This window comes from Amblyomma americanum, chromosome 7, assembly GCF_052857255.1.
Source record: "Amblyomma americanum isolate KBUSLIRL-KWMA chromosome 7, ASM5285725v1, whole genome shotgun sequence".
NCBI classification, from domain to species: domain Eukaryota; kingdom Metazoa; phylum Arthropoda; class Arachnida; order Ixodida; family Ixodidae; genus Amblyomma; species Amblyomma americanum.
In genome coordinates this window covers 79,186,847-79,202,322 of record NC_135503.1, presented here as the reverse complement: position 1 = coordinate 79,202,322, position 15,476 = coordinate 79,186,847, and the positions used below count along the sequence as shown (strand labels likewise).

Sequence of the window (15,476 nt, the reverse complement as noted above, 5' to 3'; positions counted from 1 at the left end):
TGTGTGTGTGTGTGTGTGTGTGTGTGTGTGTGTGTGTGTGTGTGTGTGTGTGTGTGTGTGTGTGTGTGTGTGTGTGTGTGTGTGTGTGTGTGTGTGTGTGTGTGTGTGTGTGTGTGTGTGTGTGTGTGTGTGTGTGTGTGTGTGTGTGTGTGTGTGTGTGTGTGTGTGTGTGTGTGTGTGTGTGTGTGTGTGTGTGTGTGTGTGTGTGTGTGTGTGTGTGTGTGTGTGTGTGTGTGTGTGTGTGTGTGTGTGTGTGTGTGTGTGTGTGTGTGTGTGTGTGTGTGTGTGTGTGTGTGTGTGTGTGTGTGTGTGTGTGTGTGTGTGTGTGTGTGTGTGTGTGTGTGTGTGTGTGTGTGTGTGTGTGTGTGTGTGTGTGTGTGTGTGTGTGTGTGTGTGTGTGTGTGTGTGTGTGTGTGTGTGTGTGTGTGTGTGTGTGTGTGTGTGTGTGTGTGTGTGTGTGTGTGTGTGTGTGTGTGTGTGTGTGTGTGTGTGTGTGTGTGTGTGTGTGTGTGTGTGTGTGTGTGTGTGTGTGTGTGTGTGTGTGTGTGTGTGTGTGTGTGTGTGTGTGTGTGTGTGTGTGTGTGTGTGTGTGTGTGTGTGTGTGTGTGTGTGTGTGTGTGTGTGTGTGTGTGTGTGTGTGTGTGTGTGTGTGTGTGTGTGTGTGTGTGTGTGTGTGTGTGTGTGTGTGTGTGTGTGTGTGTGTGTGTGTGTGTGTGTGTGTGTGTGTGTGTGTGTGTGTGTGTGTGTGTGTGTGTGTGTGTGTGTGTGTGTGTGTGTGTGTGTGTGTGTGTGTGTGTGTGTGTGTGTGTGTGTGTGTGTGTGTGTGTGTGTGTGTGTGTGTGTGTGTGTGTGTGTGTGTGTGTGTGTGTGTGTGTGTGTGTGTGTGTGTGTGTGTGTGTGTGTGTGTGTGTGTGTGTGTGTGTGTGTGTGTGTGTGTGTGTGTGTGTGTGTGTGTGTGTGTGTGTGTGTGTGTGTGTGTGTGTGTGTGTGTGTGTGTGTGTGTGTGTGTGTGTGTGTGTGTGTGTGTGTGTGTGTGTGTGTGTGTGTGTGTGTGTGTGTGTGTGTGTGTGTGTGTGTGTGTGTGTGTGTGTGTGTGTGTGTGTGTGTGTGTGTGTGTGTGTGTGTGTGTGTGTGTGTGTGTGTGTGTGTGTGTGTGTGTGTGTGTGTGTGTGTGTGTGTGTGTGTGTGTGTGTGTGTGCAATGCAGATACAAAAATTGAAGGGGACAATTAAGCTCCGCCTTAAGTGTGCGACGCGATAGCGGAATGGGTTAATTCCTATATATGCAGAAGTTCATTGTCCGCCGTACATTCATAGGCCTCTGGTAGTCCTCATACCCCTTCTGGCGCAGTGGTGCAGCAGTAAGCGATGTGCCGCTGCCCTGCGACGACAGGTACTCCGAGCGGTGGGCTTTGTGCGGCTTAGGCTGCTCTTCCCGGGTGACCAGTAATTAATTTAACTGTCACCTGCCACGGTGGGCAGGTTGTGATCACGCCGCAAGGTAAGATGACCTAGGTGGCCCCCCTGCCTCCTATGCTGCTCTCTGGGGACCACTTGCTAAAGCCATGTTCGTGATTTTTCCGTCACAACGCCGACAACACCGACACCGGATTTTCTTGAGAACGGTGCCTTGAACGCTGCCGCGTTAAAAATTCAGTGCAGAGCCAACTATCCCAACAAGCCACTTTGTTTGTTCTTAACTAGCTCGCTGCGGACGGCGACTCTCCTCCACACTACTCTCGTAGGAACTTTATGTTCGACTTAAAGACGCATAGCATTGAGTGTATTCATTGGCGATGCGCTCTATCATAGAGTCTATAGGGGGCCTCATTGTACGCGCGCCGCTCACCAGATTACGTGCGAGGAGGAGCCCTGTAGCGACAAGCATGGCGTGTGCTTTTCAGAAAAAGGAAACGACTGTATGTCATTAAACATCGCCGTGTGATGTATAAGGTGCGGTTGATCACGGCAGCACGGGGAGGGTAGTCGAAGGTTAACGGGCAAGTGTGCACAAGCCCCTCATATTGCGCATGGCATCAAAACTGCCAGACCAAAGACCCTCACAGCCAAACGTGTTTTCAAGAAAATTGAAATGAGAGGCTTCTAAATGCAATGAATGGAAGCAACTAATATGCTAAACTATTTTAATCAAAACGAAACGCAGTTAATATTTGTTATCTGGACATCATGATCTCTAAAAGTTCATCTTAATCACATCTTGGGGCGAGTCGGTGAGAGTATATTCGCCCAGAAGTTACTGCATGGACCTACAACTACGAAACATGATAGAAAATTTAGAAATCAAGACTGCTTCATTGCCAGCGGATTTCAATCTCGGACTGCCGCTGTTTTACCCGCATAACGACGTCCTTGTAAAGAATCTTAAACTTGACATCGCACAGTACACGCACCTCTAGAATTTCGCCTCCAATGAAATTCGACCGCCACGCCCGGGATCGAACCCGCGTCTTTCCGGTATGCAGCCGAGCGCCATAACCACAGAGCTACCGCGGAGGCCAAATGCCAAAGGGTTTGCTTTTAAAGCATCAGCATGATTGAACAAAAAAAAAGTTTCCAGTCAATTTCATGAGTCCAGTGAAGTGCAAATGTGGAAGCGTCATCAATTTTGCTTAAATATTACAAGGCATCACCAACATAAAATTCGTTTAGAGACTGTGGAGCTCATTTGGCGGTTACTTCGATCACTGCTTCAGTATCTCCTTTCCTGACTCCACCATACATCGTGCATTTGCACAGTTACGCATAACAAGCATTTTTAGATGCGAATGTATGCGGAAGCATTGAAACGTCCGTTAAGCATATGTCTGACACGTACGAAAAATTGATAGCAGAATCCAATAGGCATGACAAGGAAACTGAGCTCCTGTGTAAGAGAGTACTTAACATTGAAACAAACCAGGACGGGCAACATTTTCGAAAGTTTCGTCAGGAATTAAATGAACTAAGCCAGTACAGTAGGCAGCAAAACATAAAAATTCATAGAATATTCCTGTGACTGATGGCGAAAATTTGCTAAACAAATTAAACAACCTTGCGATGAAGCTTAACTTAAGCTCGTTTGTAGCAAGGGACATTGGAGGGTTACACCGCCTTCCTTCTGAACCTGACAAGGTTCCTGTGGTCTTAATCCGTTTCGCAAACCAGTCAACAAATGCGGAATGAACGCGAAGATGACATTCAATTCTTTGATAACTTGACTGCTTCCAGCAAAAATTTCCTGTGGATCGCTAAAATGAAGGCTTAGGAAATGAAACACACTTTCGTCTCGTCTAAGGAAGGAAATATTTTTGCTCTAAAGCAACCAGGGGCACGAGCCATAAAAAACGCTTGCGACGAGCACATTGATAAAGTTTTTAAAGTGCTGTATCTGCGAGGCACCTCAATACATCTGTTCAACCATGGCGTATTTTACTTCCGAGTCATTTATTGACATTCTAAAAAATGGTGCTCATAATCATCGCAACACACTCTCCATTTTACGCTTGAACTGTCAGAGACTGAAAAATAAATCCGAAGAAGTAGAAGCCAAATTACTAAAACTTAATTTTAATTTCGACCTTACCGCTTGCACTGATACATAGTTTAGCTCATATGCAGATGTTGCAGAGTATGCTAGTTACAAACCCATTTCAGTATTCCGATATGGAAAGAGTGGTTGTGGTGAACTTTATATGTTCAAAATAGTTTGTCCTTGGCGATCTTGTTGAATTATTCAATTGTTTTTACTGACTTCTAAACTGCCTGCATTGTTTCTCATAGAGTCACTATAATAGTTGTGTATCGCCACCCTTAGAGTAATTCAGGCTACTTTTCGGTTCATTGATCTTTTTCTGAAATTTCCAGACATAAAAAAGTGGCGTGTCATTGTGTTAGGAGATTTCTGATAATAACTTTGGAGCATAACACTTTGAAGTTCAGTTTAAATGAAATAATGTTGTCTAATGGTTGTTATAATATTTTTGAATTGCTCATCCGCACAACGTTGCGCTCTGAAACATTTATTTATTTGTGTTTCACTAATTTCCGACCCCACAGATGCATATCAGGTGTCTTCTTTTGGTCACGGGTTAGTGATCACTTGCCTTTCTTTTTTGACTTTTTCCTGAGACGACGAAATGGAATACTCCCGTACACGCGCGGAGAATTTATGTTGAAAAGAGCATCTCCACATTTTGTCAGCCCGCCGCGGTGGCTCAGTGGTTAGGTCGCTCGGCTACTGATCCAGTGTTCCCGGGCTCAAGCCCGACCGCTGCGACTGCGTTTTTATGAAGGCAAAACGCTAAGGGGTCCTTGTGCTGTGTGATGTCAGTGCACGTTAAAAATCCCCAGGTGGTCGAAATTATTCCGGAGACCTCCACTACGGCACCTCTTTCTTCTTTCACTCCCTCCTTTACCCCTTCCCTTACGGCGCGGTTCAGGTGTCCAATGATATATGAGATATATAGAGCGTAATTTGCTTGCCCGTAAAACCAATTATTATTATTATTAATATTATAATTATTACTTTGTCACTTGATGTTTACGATTAATTAGGTGGATGTATATCGTGAAGATAGATTGATAGATTGTTGCCAGGAAGAAAGAAAATGAAAGTGCACAGGCCTGCTCACTGGCTCAAGACAAGCCACAATCGCTAGCACGTGCAGATAGTAGGAGAGTTGAAAGATGGGATAGAAAGACAGGATAGTAAAGACGCGCTAAAGACAAGGCCGATCCCGGAGGTAGTGCAATACCGGGCCAACCGGTGGCGGGAGTGAAGCATCCTTCAAACTCTCCGCCAAATTTCCAAAAATAAGTCTAATTGGACACGTAACAGTTACTCTACATCGTGAAGATGACTCGTCTCGTGCCAATGATATATTTATTAAGAATCTGCTTGAATGTTACGATGCACGTTCCCAACTTAAGCTATAAAAAGCAAAGAAAGGCTAGAATAGAATAGATGACAGGAGTGGCATTGAAACAAATAAGAAAAAGGTTAAAACGTTCCAATCGTTTTTTAGAAACGCGATACCCGGATGATTTAGTTAGGTTTAAGAAGTTTCGTAACAAATTAAACTCCGATTTAAAGAAGGCTTAATTATTTTCTACATTAATAAGTTTTCGTCTGTCTTACACAAACCTAAATTAATTTGGCATGGTTTTAACGCTATCATAGGGAACAGCAAAAATGATCTTCCATCTGAGCTAAATATCAATAGGGTGAATTTTGCCGGAGTCTCACTTGCTAATATACTCAATGAACACTTTTTAGCTGCCGGATCATACCAATCTTCTGTTAGCTGTCACTTAATTCGCACTGCAGACTCATACTTGCCCTCCTTCCGTACTAATTCTATATTTTTGTCCCCTAGTTAACTACATGAAGTTGTTTCTATCATTAATGCTCTTAGAAACACGGCCTCACCTGGAGACGATAAGTGCTGTTTTTCCTATCAAATTTCCTTTTAATATCGTGGCTGGTCTCTTTACGCATTTCTGTAACAGAATGCTGCTCTTTGGTGTAGTCCCGAGGAAACTAAAAGTCTCGCGTGTTGCCGTGTTATTCAAAGGAGGCAAGAAAAATTACCCGAACAATTATTGTCCTATTTCGGTATCGCCACCGTTATCAAAATTAGCTAAGCGTGCATTTGCACTCTTCAGATGAATAAATAACTTCTTACAAGATAAACATCTAATCTGTCCCCAAGAGTACGCTTTCAGGCCGGTAAAACAGCACAACCAGGTCTTTGAGATATTAAGAACTTCATAATTAATAATTTTGAGCATAGGCTTTTTTCTGCTGTAATTTCTTTATTTGTGCAAAGCAATCGATGCTGTGAAGCATTCAATACTACTTTATAACTTAGTGACATGTGATCCGTGGAGTTCCAAATGCACTTTTGGAGAGTTATCGAACTGCACAAATTCAGTGCACTCAGATCCACAATGTGAGATGCATTTTTGGTTCGTTAAATTTTGGTGTTCCCCAGGGTACAATTTTGGGATGACTTTTATTTATTTTATACACGAGTGCCATTATAAACATTTCATTAACTACTAGTATTATGATCTATGCCGACGATACTAATGTCTTTTTCTGACTTCAATCCTCAAGTACTTGAACAGCAATCTAATAACGGGCTTAACAAGTCAGCGGTTCGGTTCTCTGTTAACCAACTTCAGTTAAACATCAACAAAACAAAGTTTATTCTCTTCCATCCAAAAAACAAACCATTAGATCATCACGTCAAATTACCTCTTAATGACTTGAACATGGAGCGAGCTCATAGTTTGCGGTTCATAGGTGTGTAATTTTCGCAGTGATTTAAGGTGGACAGATCATGTAACCTCCATTAGACTGAAAATGGCCAGGATTAATTATTTGTGTTATCTATAGTATTAGGCATCTGCTCACACTGCATGGTGAAAAACAATTATATTTTGCCCTTTGTTCATTCCCACCTTGCATACTGCAACCTGTTGTGGGGCACCTGCAACAAAACCTACTCGTATAAATTGTTTCCACTTAAGAAAGGAGCTCTACGATCATTATGTTCAAGCCCAGCTGTCGAAGAAAATGTTTCGAAACATTTCATGTTCGCAATTTCTTTCATACCTACGATTGAAACTGGGCTGCTCACATTTTTTATAAAGTAAAGCATAATTTCAGTTCTTTCCAAAATTCTTATAACTGAAGAAATGTTATGTATGATTTTCGTGCTGCTGCCTTATTCACATCAATACCTAGAACAAACCATGCAAAACATACTATAGATAACCAAATTGTAACCTTGTGTAATGTCTACTAGTCTCTTGTAGAAATTCCTGTAGAAAGTCATAGTGTATCTGGGTTTAAGAAAAAACTGAAGATTCTTTTTCCTCATGCATAAATTTCAGCCAACTCTGTATGATTAGTCTTGGGCGTTGTTTCCTTTTCTTCCCAAGCGTGCGTATTATGAAGGTGTTCTTGCTTACTCCTAATTGTTTCTCAGTATATTTTCAATTGTTTATCATTTCCCTATTTCTGTTGTGATAACTTTTGTTCATTGTTTTAAAAGTGTTTTTTTTTTTGCTCATTTGGATACCGTGTTCGTTGTATTCTTCGGGGTGTAAGCCTCGTCAGGAGGCATACCTCGCCTTGACATGACGGCAAGCCGGTGAAGACGGGACTGCACAAAAGATTGCGATGGAATGATTTAGTGGCGGTGCGCCTAGCGCGAACGCTCCGTCCCGCGCCAGTGCCCACTTTGTCATCTTCTAGTCGGTGACACTACCCGGGGCTGCCGGGCGATCTTCCCGATCGGGCGAACTAAAACGGCAGTGAAGATGAAACGCAGGACGTGACGATGGGCGTGACAGGAGGGATGAACACAGAAGAGAAGAAGATGCAGGGCTTGCCGTCACGATGAAAGAGATGAGCAGATGATGATCGGATGAGCGCTGGTGCAGGAACCTGCCGGGCCGTAGAAAGGTCACCTTGAGCCGACGGCCGAGGCCCACGAACACACCGAACGGCATGGGCAGGGGCTCTGGTCAAATACGTTGGCGGCTTCTAGGGTCGATGGGGTCATAGGTTCGAGTTGCGGCGGCGTTGTGAAGTTGTCACGTTTTCTGGTCGGGACAGGGGGCGGGGCTGGGGTGAACGGCGCGGTCGGTTCTGGTCTGGCAGGGTAGGGCGCAGCCGGGCGGTGCGGACAGGAACACACGACCGCCGACCACGGCACACGCAGGACGCCGAAGCACCAGGACCAGGATGGAGATCAATTACCCCGCACCTCCACCAAATATTACGTGACGTACGGCAAGCCGGTGAAGAGAGGACAATATTACAAATGGCGATGGAGTGATTCAATGGCGGCGGGCCTAGCGCGAGTGCTCCGTGCTGCGCCAGTGCCCACTTTGTCGTCTTCTAGTCCGTGACAATATGACCAAACAAAATACTACTACTACTACTAATATTACCGATTTTCACGTACTCGACGCCACTCTTTGGCGGCGCCGCGAACTAGTTCAAGAAGGATCGACAGCGCGCGCAAGCTTATGATTGCTCCTTTTCGAGTGCTTCGTCGGAGCATTAATACGTTGTTGTCATAGTCTTCCTATAAATATTGGCATTTTCATGACATAGATGCCACACTCTGAGGCCGCGCAGCCATCCTGTCCACGAAGAATACGTCTCTACGCACTGCGTGCTGCTGGGGCTGCCTAGCAAACACTTTCGAATTTCGTACCAGGAACTGATTGACAAAAATTAGAAGTCGCCAATCCGCCTGCGTGTCTCTTTTTTATCATTTACAGCTTATCGGGGCAAATTTTCTGAAAACTAGAAATTTATAAGACACGTTTATGAATATATTAAAGGTAATCGTCCAGTATTGCAATATGTAGCAAGACCTTTCTTTTAAAGTCTATCCATCGATCGCATCGAAGAGTTAGGACTGCCATGGAAAACCAATGGGGAACGCTTTTGATGATAGTCAAAACGTGAATAGAAAAAAAATATAAGATTGCCGTTGAGTGATCAGCGGACGTATTGACTGTCATAGTGAACTCTTACATTATATGAAAATAACGCGTTCATAAACGGTTTCCCACACAAAAATGCTTTTGTCCAGAATTGATGGGTATGGTCAAAAAGACTGAAACGCCAGGAGGTATAATTCCACTGCTTGACCATTGCTAGCAGCCAAAAGAAAAGACAGCTTTGCGTGCAGAAACTGCGCATTGGCAAGCCAGTCGTAGCGTCGATTGTCGTGTGTTCAGTTAGACGGCTTCTTTCCTCCAAGTAAAGACTCGGTGACACTATCGTTCCCTTTGGCATTAACTGAACGACTTCGGTAATAACCGTGGCCGATCGTTGCAATTGCTGCCGGGATGTGGCGGTTATGCACGCAAAATAGTACGTCGTTGTAACCCAAGCTGCAGTTAAAGCGCTGGAGTAATATTGTCTTTTCTCTGCGTTTTGTATCTTTGGTTTGTAACCGTTCATTCTAAACGCACGTGTTTCACGGTCCGCAGCATCAAACTTCAAAGCGGAAAGACCTAAGCGGCGAAAGACGAGCGCACTTGAGAAAGTGTGAGCCAGCGGGCAAGAAAAAATATAGCGGCGAAGCAGGTTGAGATAACTCGCCTGTAAGGGGTAGGTTTACATGCCAGAGCCGATCGGTAATTTAATTGCGTTGTAAGTTCCCCTGTCTGTGTATGTATGTATGTATGTATGTATGTGTGTGTGTGTGTGTGTGTGTGTGTGTGTGTGTGTGTGTGTGTGTGTGTGTGTGTGTGTGTGTGTGTGTGTGTGTGTGTGTGTGTGTGTGTGTGTGTGTGTGTGTGTGTGTGTGTGTGTGTGTGTGTGTGTGTGTGTGTGTGTGTGTGTGTGTGTGTGTGTGTGTGTGTGTGTGTGTGTGTGTGTGTGTGTGTGTGTGTGTGTGTGTGTGTGTGTGTGTGTGTGTATGTATGCATGTCCGTACGTCTGTCTGTCTCTCCGTCCGAGCTTGGCCATAAGCCTTTCATTTTGAGAACTGGGAAATGCTACATAATTACGAAAGGGGGCTGTAGTTGTCTGTTGAGGCAGGCTTCCTGTTCTGAGATGATCTGCTAGTGGTCTGCTACGTGGCAGACGGTAAGCAGTTCAAGTTTTTGCAAAAAGCTCCCGTAAATTTATAAGTCGTTACTATACCCTGCATCGGCAGCCAGCCAGCTAATTGGCTGTCGTGCCGGCGGCAGTGGTAATTTTTAGACACCGTTTCAGCTTCCGACGGCACACAATGGATTTCCTGGTCAGCATCCAGCCGCCAAAATTTCGACCTTGCCCCTTCTCTCCTGAGATTCCTCGATGTGCCTCGTATAACTCTGCAATCTACCGTGTGCCTGTTTGGAAGCCACTAACCGATGTACCTACCGCAAAAATTATTCTTCAGCGCACGACTCGACCCGCGTTTTGTAGTAGTGTGCCATTTCCCTGCGTTCAGCATGAGAGCTGGAGTGCAGGCCTTGGACTATGTACCTGAAGACACGGAACAACACTTCCTACTCCATTTTAGGTAAACCCCTGGCTTGCCCCACTAGTAACTTATAAAGACAAGTTTTGCTTATAGATTCTTCAGTGTCTGTCACCGTTTGCTGCAATGAGCGAAGCGACAGGCTAAGTGCACCGCAGCTGAGCATCATTTCAACCTGCTCGTATTTACTGGCTCTCAGCCGAAATATTCGCATGGTCTCCACACAGGATGTCTGCTGACCTTGCCGTAGAAGGTTGTACTATGGGCCATGGTTGGTCATCGTCGTCAGCTCTCTGCAAAAAAGGAAATCCCGGAAATGCGTGACGCCTTAAACGAGGGCTACTGCTTCATGCTCGATACAAAAGTTCTTTTTGTTGTTAACATCTTTCGAGATCAATATCCGATAGGTCTAGTCTCATCGCTTATGCCATGAAAAACCGCTGTGCCAACAAGACCGTGAGCTGAAGCGTCACATACAAAACGCAACTTGGCATTCAGATCGAAGTACGCAAGCACGGTAGCTGGACACAACGAGTTTCTAGCGTGCTTAAGTGCCGCCACTTCCATTTCACTGCGCACCCAACCGGCTCGTTTTTTTCAAAAATATTGCGCAATGATGCAAGTAGCGTGGGCAGGTCGGGCAAAAGCTTGGGATAGAAGCTGGTCATGCCGGCGCCGAGAAACGAACAGTTCTAAAACGTTCTATTTCAAGCTCCTGGGATTCATTAAAGCGAACCGACATCAAGAAATGAGTTTTCGTATTTCGCGCGAAACAAACTGCCGCAAAATTCGACTCGGCGAACTTTGGGGCAGCAGCGTAAACGCCGTTGGCAGACGAAACGCCGCGTCCCGCCTGGAGGAGTGTTGCGCTGATTGACTTCCGAGAATTCTACAAAGTGGAATTGTTTAGGAACAATACTGCCTCTTAGTTTCCAATATAAACGAGTCCACTTACTGTAAAGTCAGTAAACAGTTCATTCATCGATTTCAGCTTTTTCTTTTCTATCTGTCTGACGTTGACGATTATTATCCCACTTTGTATCCCCCCGACCGCATACCATACGTGCAGAGGTGTATTTGACGTATGCCGCCGCGTACCCACCAGTAAAACAATGGGTACAAGAGTTCCCCTGCCCTGCAGGCTCTCGGCTTATACAGAGTGAAATCTTTGAGAAGGGGATGTGTCGGGGGTCTAAAATGCATAGAAAACTGTTCAAATTAGAAATCGTAGCCTTGGCTTTTTTGTCATTAGAAGGCATCCGAATCAATACGTCCATGACCGTGTGTAAATAAGCTGGAAGAGTTGGTGTTGTTGCACGGCTAAAAGTAGCACGAAAGGCGAGAGGCAAGACACGTGTCATGCCGCCTTGTGGATTTCTATGGAATGCTGTGCCCTTCTGCGTCTATACTGCCTACCATTTTTCCTTGTGAGCTTCTGCTTCTTGTCCCTAATCGTATGCGCTGTTTTTAAACACAATGGCCAGAAGCGCGAATTTCCGGTAGGCTTTAGCCCCGAACGCAGAATCCCCAAGCAGCTAGCTGCCCGTTCGTGTCGCAAGAGCGCCATTGGCGACGGCGCCCGACCGCGAGGAGCGCGCAGACAGCCTTCGTCGCGCGCACTCCCGTCCGCCCTTGAAAGAGCGCGTGCGAAGCAGGTCAATGGGAGGAACCGGCCGAGGTTCGAGGCCTCCCAGGGAGTCTGCCGTGTTCACGGGGGTCGCGCGCCACCATGGCGCTCACAACCTCGATGGCGCGCGGCAGCTTGACGGCATGAAGACGTTCTGAATCAAATCAGGGTGTCCTCGGGATGTTTGGTGTTGTCTGGGATGTGCTAGGGAGCCCCGCTAAACAGCTTAGAAGCAAACCCCTTGGGCTATTATATGCTTTTGACGGGGGCTGTACCTCACAGGCCAGGTGCAGTTTCTGCAGGTAAAAAAAAGTCGTTTGTTTTTTGGAGGAGCTTTATCACCAAGATCCATGCGGGAGTCGACTTGGTGCAGTGAAAATCCCATATGAATAGAGAATCAGCTTGAGTTAATATCAGCGGAAATAGAGAGCGGTCATTACTCATTATACATCTGTTGAGAACACGTAATCGAACGTCTGTTACGTTAACGTAGTCGATTACAAACAAAAAAAGAAATCATATACAGAGTCTTCAAGCTAAAACGTGTCAAGATTTAAAACCAACAGAAACATTTTTACGGGATAAAATCACGTGAATGTTTTTAGGAGTTACGTAATGTACCGGCTAGTATTTTTCTCGTTCCGCCTATTTTAATAATTAGTCGGCATTGGATTAATTTAATTAACCCCTTATATACTGCTTTCAACCGTCAAGTGTGAATTGGAGAGCGGTCCAGCGCCATGAAATTGGTCCGATGCAGACGCTCCAGACTAGGTAGCCTTAGCGTACCCTTTTTATTCGGTAAAAACGAGAGCGCGCGAAATTCCACAAATATACCTAGGGACAGCGTGCCCCGTGCGCCCGAATGCGCCGCGAATACAGCGCTCTCACCCGTGTCTTGGAGAAACGCCGCCTGTTTCGAGCCTCCTGCGCGGCACCAGACATGGTTCGCGTTGCTGTTGGTTCCGAGAAAAAACACAGCGGCTGCTGACGAGGTGCTTTTTCAGGGCCTCGCAAGCAGCCGCTGGCGCTTAGCTCGGAACCAACAGCCGTAGAGTTTCTTCACACAAAGAGGGAAAGCTGGCTGCGCTACACTTCATACACCGTGGAGAAACGCAGGAATGCCGGGAAGACGAAGCTTCTTACTTGGCTTGACTAGTGTCGGCCACAAAATGTGAGTTCAGCTGTAACATAGGACTGTTCTCGAGGCAAACCTTGAAGAAATGCTGTGGAAGTTTCCGTAACTACCTAACAACGAACTTTCATTTGCGTTAAATAGATTGTAGAAGTGAGAACGCGGTATTGAAATAATTTAATTTGCACACAGGGGAGAGAGTCGAGGCACAACTACCAATTTCGAGGTACAATCCACACTTTCGGCCTAACACTACAAGCCAGGCCAAAAACGGAACCTACTACCTAGTCTTCCGGCTGTCCTGCGGCGGATGAAGTGCACTTGTAAGAAACTCGCAAGGACAGTGGCGCCAGTTTTCCCTCTAGGCAATGTTTACAAACGCTATGCCAACACCAACGTGAAGCCCTTTCGTAGGCAGCGTGGAGCGTGAGACAGGCGGCGTTTTTCCAAGTAACGGATGAGAGCGCTGTAATCACGGCGCATTCGGGCGCACAGAGTACGCTGTGAAGTGTTTTTTTTTTATTTCGCGGGCTTTCGTTTTTGCCGAATAAAAAGGGTTACGCCAAGGATACCTCGTCGGGAGCACCTGGATCGGACTACTTTCATTGCGATGGAAAACTTTCCATCTCATGCCTCAAAGTTTAATAGTGCATTAAAAAGTTCATTACTTAATGCCGACTAATTATTAAGCAGGCGAAATGAGAAAAATAGCAGTTTTGCATAACTCCAACAACATTCGCTTCATATCAGTTCGGAACAGCGTTTTGCTTTTGTTTAAATCTTGATGCATTTTATCTGGGCCAGCCTGTACAGCCAGGGAGTGACAGGGGGTCAACTGGGGAGATCACATGAGAACATTTGCTAGGATGCGGAAGTCGCGGTTGATGTAGGAAAGGCATAATTAGAGATTACTGCGTTGCACAGGACGCAAACAGGCTGGTGGTGATGATGGAAACGCGAACTATATTCGACATCCTCTAGGCACCCTGAAAACAAGGCTGCCGATAAATAGGCCCGAGGTTTGATTTGCCGGGCTCAGGACAGTCTCGATCCAGGATTTTCGAGGGAGCGGGCGCACACCTTTGCGGAGCTCACGCAAATACCCCCGTGTGGACCATCGGACTTACCCTCCTCCCCACCCCTCTCTTACGCACTCCCAACAGATCCTCTTCAGACGCCTCCAGACCCGCTCTCTGTCATCCCCTCAGCTTTTATCCCACTATTGCGGCACATCCCCTGCATGCTCCCTATGCGGTGACCCCCACGCAACACTCTCCCATATCCTTTTCGGCTTCCCTGCTGACCCTCCCCCGCGGGGACAGCACGCCATCTCGAGCTGGGAGGACTGGGGGGTCCTGCTCATGTCTGCATACCAGACATCGCAGCTTGCTGCGGTGACTCGGGCTGCCGTTGTCATGTCCCGGCATGACCTACTTGATGCAGTGCTGGACCGCGCAGTGGCCCATGGACCCAGCTGGGTCTAAAACTCACTTGCTCAATAAAGTTTTTCTGTATGTCTGTCTGTCTGTACAGCCTTTGCCATAAGTAACCAGGCTGCACGGTTTGCTTCTCAGTAGTATATTGAAGCTCTCATTCCAGCCTTCAAGCTCTAATTCACTGTGGCAAGCTGTCAACTGGGCTTGTCCTCATCTTACAAGATCTCTTTGACCAGTGGGAAAGCTGTAAAGGCTCTACAATACGAACGAGAAGCAAACCATGCAGTCTGGTTACTTTTGGCAGAGACTGTACCATCTGATGTTGGGTCAGCGACTACAACATATTCGACGCACCAGCAAACGACAGAGCATTTCAGGGCGTCTCAAAGTAACGGAAGCATCTTGCCGCGATAATATTCCCGAAGGTTGTCTCTAATTACGGGATTTATGCGAATTCTGCGAGCTCTGTATAGCACTGGTCTAGCCGAGACTGTGACAACTCAACTCAACGTAAGTAGCATTGACGGCATCATCGGCTGGACGCGTTAATCATTGAGCTCGCGCCACTGTCTATGCGACTTTCTTAAAGAGCACTTCATCGACTGCGGGAACGCCGGGACAACGTGCTTGGCTTGGCTTGTATTAGGACGCAAGCGCAGACTATCTCGAAATCGGTAGTTGCCCCACGATGTTCTCCCCTGAGCGCAAATTAAGTTATTTCAATACTCCGTCTTTTACTTCAACAGATTTAACGCAAGTGAAAGTTCGGTGTTAGGATGGTATATAAACTTTCACAGCATTCCTCTTCAAGAAGTTTACGTCGAGAAGATTGCATTTTAAGGGCCAAATCCACGTTTTATACCTATAACAATGGCCATGCCAGAAAAGTGGTTTTGGTGCTCGGCTGCTAGCCCGAAAGACACGCGTTCGATCCCAGACAGGGCGGTCGCATTTCGATCCAGGCGAAATGCTATAGAAACTCGCCGCGGTGGCTCAGTGGCTCAGTGCCCGGTGGCTCAGTACCCGGATGCGAACCCAACCGCGGCGGCCGCGTTTCGATGGAGGCGAAACGCTAAGGCGCCCGTGTGCTGTGCGACGCCAGTGCAGGTTAAAGATCCCGAGGTGGTCGAAATTATTCCGGAGCCCTCCACTACAGCACCTCTTTCTTCCTTCTTCTCTCAATCCCTCCTTGATCCATTCCCTTACGGCGCGGTTCAGGTCTCCACCGAGATGTGAGACAGATACTACGCCATTTCCGTTCCCAACAGCCAATTTACT

General features: G+C 46.4%; 1 pseudogene; it reads right to left on the bottom strand.

The window, feature by feature from the left end:
* Positions 1 to 4,719: 4,719 nt before the first annotated feature.
* Positions 4,720 to 4,858, bottom strand: LOC144099597 (U2 spliceosomal RNA; annotated as a pseudogene).
* Between the last annotated feature and the right edge of the window lie 10,618 nt (positions 4,859 to 15,476).